Source organism: Patiria miniata, unplaced genomic scaffold (assembly GCF_015706575.1).
Source record: "Patiria miniata isolate m_02_andy unplaced genomic scaffold, ASM1570657v1 HiC_scaffold_13, whole genome shotgun sequence".
In the NCBI taxonomy this organism is placed as follows: domain Eukaryota; kingdom Metazoa; phylum Echinodermata; class Asteroidea; order Valvatida; family Asterinidae; genus Patiria; species Patiria miniata.
The window spans coordinates 3,684,750-3,691,374 of NW_024037051.1; the positions used below are offsets into that span (position 1 = coordinate 3,684,750).

The 6,625-nt window shown below is 38.4% G+C and overlaps 1 long non-coding RNA gene across 1 annotated transcript; it reads right to left on the reverse strand.

The window, feature by feature from the left end:
- Positions 1 to 255: 255 nt before the first annotated feature.
- Positions 256 to 5,413, reverse strand: LOC119720135. The gene is made up of 2 exons (XR_005270069.1): positions 5,075 to 5,413; positions 256 to 431 (listed from the first exon to the last, which is right to left on the reverse strand). It is a non-coding gene; the product is annotated as an uncharacterized LOC119720135 (long non-coding RNA).
- Positions 5,414 to 6,625: the final 1,212 nt, after the last annotated feature.

Below are 6,625 nucleotides of genomic sequence, written 5' to 3' on the forward strand. Positions count from 1 at the left end.
TTGAATTATTGAGCTGTATTCGTGCCAGGGCTAGACAGGGGAAAGAAAACATTGAATTAACCCCACAAAGCAAAGCCTGCTTCCAGAACTCGTTGTTTGTGGAAAAACATTATAACAGAGTCAGATCGCCCATTTTGATGAGTTCTGTGACTTGATTGATCCTGCAAAGAGGAGGCCAACATGTTAACTAACCTCAAGAATCAGTAATGGGTAGCCCAGCAAGCAGGTCATCCGTTCATCTGTCGGTCCTCCTCCCTGCTTCCGGTTCCTCGAGTTTCTGTGTGATGAGGCTGTTGGAGCCTTGGAGGGTTGATTTTCGTCCAGACAAAGCAGCCTAGCTCATCCATGCAGTCTCAACTTTTAGATCATCAGTTTCTTTGATGAAAGCTGCAACTCTTTCCTAAGTGAACAGGGTTACGAAAACACTGGGCCTAGCCCATTTGTTACTGAAGTGAAACATTCCAAAGCATTATGTCTAAGCCTACCTGTAATAAGGGCACTTGTTACCAAATAGAAACTAAACGATTCTACCCATGTTTCCGCTATTTACTTTTAAAAACAGACATGATCTTTGTTGTCATAATGCACACGAACATGTGCCAACGCCGATAATGGCAGGTTGCCAATAAGTCGTTCCCTTTCACAATGTCCTTATTTTGGGGGGCGGGGGAGGGGGGGGGGGGGCAATTAGGTCTTTTTGAAGGCACTTCTCAACAATGCCAACAATTATGATGTTTTTGAAATGCCGCTGTAATATAACTGAAATTCAGTCATTTTCTAAACAGATATTTTGTTCATTATGTTTTTTTTTCGTAATTTCGTCAATTTCATTTTCTTTTGCTGCCGTCATTTTCCCACCGTTTGTCAAATTTCGCTTTCCGACTTCGATGATTAATTTTTATGCCGTTATTTTCGTCTTTTTGATTTGTTATTTCCATTTACCATTTTGTTTACTTTGTGGCAAGAACTTCATTTTCTTTTGCTGCCGTCATTTTCCCACCGTTTGTCAAATTTCGCCTTCCGACTCCGATGATTAATTTTTATGCCGTTATTTTCGTCTTTTTGATTTGTTATTTCCATTAACCATTTTGTTTACTTTGTGGCAAGAATTTCATTTTCTTTTGCTGCCGTCATTTTCCCACCGTTTGTCAAATTTCGCTTTCCAACTTCGGTGATTAATTTTTATGCCGTTATTTTCGTCTTTTTGATTTGTTTTTTCCATTAACCATTTTGTTTACTTTGTGGCAAGAATTTCATTTTCTTTTGCTGCCGTCATTTTCCAACCGTTTGTCAAATTTTGCTTTCCGACTTCGATGATTAATATTTATGCCGTTATTTTCGTCTTTTTGATTTGTTATTTCCATTAACCATTTTGTTTACTTTGTGGCAAGAAAAATAATACCGATTTCGGGTATTTTTACTCTCACTAACGCTGTGATGTTTTCCTCGCGTTATTTTCATCATTTTCCTAGCGTGTAGGCCTACACGTAGAAAGCGGAGTGATTTTTTTTTTTCGGAAAAAAAATCGCTTACGATGTGATTTTCGCTACAATTTATTTTGGACCGATTTGAATTTTGTTTTCAGTTTTCGTCATACGCGTAGTCAAGTAAATATCCGGGTAGGTATTGCAGTAAAGGTAAAAAATAACACCGATTTCAGGTATTTGTTATTCCAATACTGCCTAACATTTTAAAGTTGATTTCGTATTTTCGTCAATTTGAGGCCTGCCGCTTCAAAACCGTAACATTTTTTGCCCGACGTATTGCAGTTGAAAAAAAAATAAACACTGATTTCACGTATTTTTCCTTTCAACATCAGCTTCGATGTTGCTTAACGATTTGACATTTTCGTAGCCGCAACGATTAATTTAATTTAAAAACATGTAATTTTGTCTAAAGTCAGAGACAACAGACGGATACCATTAAAAAAATCACACCACGCAGAGAGCAATGCACACAAAGGCAAAAAATCAAACATGCAACATTTACAATGAAACAAAATACAATCTACTTTTGAGTTTTTTCCCCCAAAAGTTTTCTCTGTAAGCATTTTTTTTTACTCACAGATAAGTTTATCTTTAAATACTTAATAATGAACCGAGCTTAAAAGCTCTTCACAGAATAAAAATGTCTTTTATATAAATTTATGCAAAGTATAATTAACCAAAGTTATGACTTTGGATTTTACTACGATCATTAAAATATGGTCAACTGTCAACTGTGCCCTCACTGCTCACAGACTAGCAAAGTATAGACAATGCGGCGCTTTTAGAGACGCTGTTAATCCCAGATTTTTTGACCTTTTAGTGTTCCTATAAGAGCGTATATGTCACTTTAACAGAGAACTCATTTAGGAATTAGTGTGATTTGTTATTAACCAACAGTTTTATCTGTATGGCTATTTAAGTAGTAGGCCTAACGTCCTTCCGTGTTTTTGTTAAATGGTTTAAGTTTTGATGTTCAAGTTCTTCTGAAGGAAGGGGCCTCTTGAAAATCGGCGCTACTATGCACCGAAGAGGGTATCCCTTACAAGTGACACTGCACCAGGCATGGTCACTGTCAATTGCCGATGGCCTAGATTTTATTAATCTTGTTTGCTCTTAAACATTTTATACAATTATAAAGAAATTATATCGTCGTTGGTGGACAACGCACCAGGCATTGCCACTTCCAGTAGTTGTTTTACTAACTTTTGTTTAATTATTGTTTTGAGTTGGGCAAAGTACCAGCCAACGTCCGTATAGAGGGCAGCATTCCAGTTGATGATCGATAAAACATCACAAAATGACTCTCAATCAATTACAAAATCGACTCTAAATTTGCGAGTGAAGTTTCTTGATAGCGAAAATAAAATAAAATACACCAGTACTTTCAAGTTTAGGGGGACAGTGTTATTCATTAGACAGATTTTCGTTTGCATTAAGTTAGTGTTATGTTTATACTTTAAAAACTTAATTTTTAGAAAACTTGAACTTCCCATCGCACTGCCTGCAGGCTCAGTGTGCGCATGCTCGCAGCGGACTATGCTTGCTCCCTAATTTTCGTTGCTTCATTTTCCCTAACACTGTTCATTGCACTTTGCTAAACAGTTCCCTAGATTTTAACACTTCGAAGTATGGTACACGAAATCGCGCGATTACGCAGGTACGCGGATATGCGGATACGCAGGTACGTGGGTACGAAGACCAAGAGGAGATGAACATATTGTTCTTATTTAGGGCCTACTACTATACATATGACAATCACAACGTACGTACGTGATACATTTAATTTATTACATACGTACGTGATAATATAATATTACGTACTAACGTAATATTAGTATTATTATTGCGTACATACCTGATAAATAAGTACATATTACGTACGTACATGTATTGCATAATGATAATACGTGTATCCTTAAACGAGTATACGTTGTGTATACGTACTCAATAATTATCACGTGGGCCCTACGTACGTAATAATTATCACGTGGGCCCTACGTGATAATATTACCTACGTCGTGATAATATTCAAGTACGTGCGTGAGTTACGTACGTACGTGACAATAACACGAACGTAATAGTATTATGAAAAAAAAACCCCAAATAACTCCCATGTCCCTTCATGGTCTTCGTACCAAACCGCATCTCCGGTCTAGCCAAAAAAAACCACGAGTTTGCCGAACATTACGTATGAATATGCCTTATTGTCGAACGGAAAAGCGATAGAACGCGGTGCGGAGGTTTCTAATCGCGTATGAGAATATTTTGCCGAATTTAAATGCCTATAACATTATCCTAACACTCCTACAGATCCAGCAGCTGCTTTGCTTTGCGGATGCTGCATAATGCACGCTTGCAACGTCTGCACTCCTCCCAACTTGACATACAAAAAAAAAACTAATTGATTGTTTGCATCACTTGCACCAACGTTTTGCCCAGAATGTTGATTAGGTTTTATATAGTTTCAATTTATTTTTTAGTTTCTGAGACTGAGGTGGAGACCGTCTTTTAACCTTCTCCAGAAATTTAAGGGAGTTACATAAGACCTGCAAGTCAATGTTACAATGAAGGAGCACTGTCACAGGTTTATCATTGAAAATACTGGTGTAAATTGGCGAGTTTAACTATTCAGGGACAACAATTTGAAGAAAAAAAAACTTCCACTGGAATGCTACCCTTCCACTGTTCCACGTGCGAACACAATGTCACTGCACCTGTCTGACGAATTCTTTCGAAATTGTATTTTCTCCCCAAGTGCGAACACAATGTCACTGCACATTTCAGACGAATTTCTATGCAAATGTTATACTCAACGTGCGAACGCAATGTCACTGCACGTATTTTATAAATTCCTATATGCAAATTAACACACGTGGGAACACAATGTCACTGCACGTGAAATTCATATTGGCATTGCATTATTATTGAATAAAATAATCATTTTCGTTCAACCTTAATTGTGCTGTAATTTATCTTCCATGTAAACTTTTTTTTTAACATCCAATCAAATTTAAGGAGTTCTCTGTTTCAGGTGACAAAACTCTCTACTTTCACCAGAGCTTCTTAAAAAATGTTTTTAAAGCATTTTACTGCCTTGAAATGAAGTAATTTATACGCTCAGCCAGAAAACAGTTCCTGGCCGGCCAGTGGCTTCTTTTTTGCAGTCTCAAACTTTATATCTAAACTGCCTCGGATTAACAGAGCCTATAGCAACGCCCCATTTTTTTTACGAACGTGCGAGTGCAACGTCACTGCACGCGTCTGCTATGTCGAATTTCTATGCAACTTATAAACGTGCGAACGCAATGTCACTGCACGTGTAGGACGAAATATTATTCAAATTTTATATTTTCCGTGCGAACGCAATGTCACTGCACGTATCTTGTCGATTTCCTATGCAAATGTTATGTTATACGTGCGAACACAATGTCACTGCACGCGTGAGACGAATCCCTAATCACTTATTATTGCTTATCCCCAAGTTATACTTTATACACAAATAAAGGCCTTACACTTACTTAAAGTGGCCCTGGATTTTGTAGGAGAACCTTATACACATGTACATTAATCAGAGACATGTAACGTACCTCTTTCTACTCTTGAAGACATTGCCCCTCTTGGTGCTGATCGGAGTAAATGGTAACGATGTCTTTGTTAATACAATATAAATTTGACACAATGTTCACGTTCAATTAGAATAAACACAGCCAAAATGATAATTTTGAACAGTGTAATGAGTTGCATGCAGTGAGCGTGAGGAGCACAACGACAGTAATGAAGGCCTAGCCCAGCACCGAAACAACAGCTTAAGATAAAGCCCGTGCACGCTAGGTCGCTGTACCATGGTGATCAGCGAGGCATGAATGTAACAATAGGGCTGGAGTCTGAGTGGAAATCTTCTAAACACGTTATTTGCATAATGTGCATTCAGCCCAAGCCTGGGTTAGAAATGAGAATCGGATAGAATGCTAATGACGTAATCCCGATGGGCGATTACATTTTGGTCACGAGACTTACTTAGAGGGGTGGCACAGTTTCATACTGATCAACTTGAGTTGAAAACAATTGCCTGTTTAAATAAATATGTGAAGGACGAAAACAAAATGTACTGCACCCACTTTTGGGGGTTGAATTTTTGGACTGACCGGTTACAGTCGCATCACCGGGGCACTTGCTCAATAAAAGGCATCTTCCGTTGGTGTAGCAGCGTATCCAGCTTTTTTGGGGGAGGGGGGGGGGGGGGGGGGCACATCCGTGCTGAACTTGATGTCGACCTTTTTTTTTTCACCGGACACTTGGCCTCCGTAAAATCAAATGGGAGGGGGGGGGGGGGGGGGGGGGCTGGGCTGGTACCAAGTTTACAAAAATTGGAGCGTTCTTGGAAACCGGCCGTTTTATTCTGGTTCTGTATCTGGTGGAATATACTGCATGCATAATCTCATCAGCAGGGATGTAATATGCAAACGCCATGGTAAACGAGCAGATATTTACATGAAGTTGTAGCGTTTTCAGATTATCAATTCTCAATTATCAATTCGTCTTAATTTTTAGTTAATTATCACACTTTAATTATCAATGTTCCTTTTGAACTTTTAATGATTAATTCTCTTGAATTCAATACTCATTGTTTTCCTTGTTACACATACATCCACAGAGTACCTATGTAATGTGTAGTCCCCATACTTTTATACAGAGCAAATGACCTTCACTGCCCACACACAAGTCTTTGGTCACCGTGACTAAACCAAGTTACTTTTAAGATCATTGTTTTAAGGAACTATATTACTTATTCCTAGTCATTTTTCTGAGACTCAAGGAAACCACGATATGACTAAGTTTCCCCATTCTTAAGTATTTCTTATTCTCAAGACTTCCTGTTTCCACCAGTATATAAGTGCTGCTCCACCAGCAGTATCTCATTATGTTTCATTCTGTTTCAATTCCAATTCGGTTCCATTTCTATTCTAGTCTATTTCAGTTCACCCAGTTCTCTTTGTCTCAGTTCACTGTAACCAATTCAATCAATCAATGTGTATTAAAATATTGTTCTGGAATAAACAGTCACGGTTAGGCCAAAAAAAAAATAAAAATCGGTCTCTGGTCAGACCAAAGTTCCGGAATTGACGCGGCGACGCGGC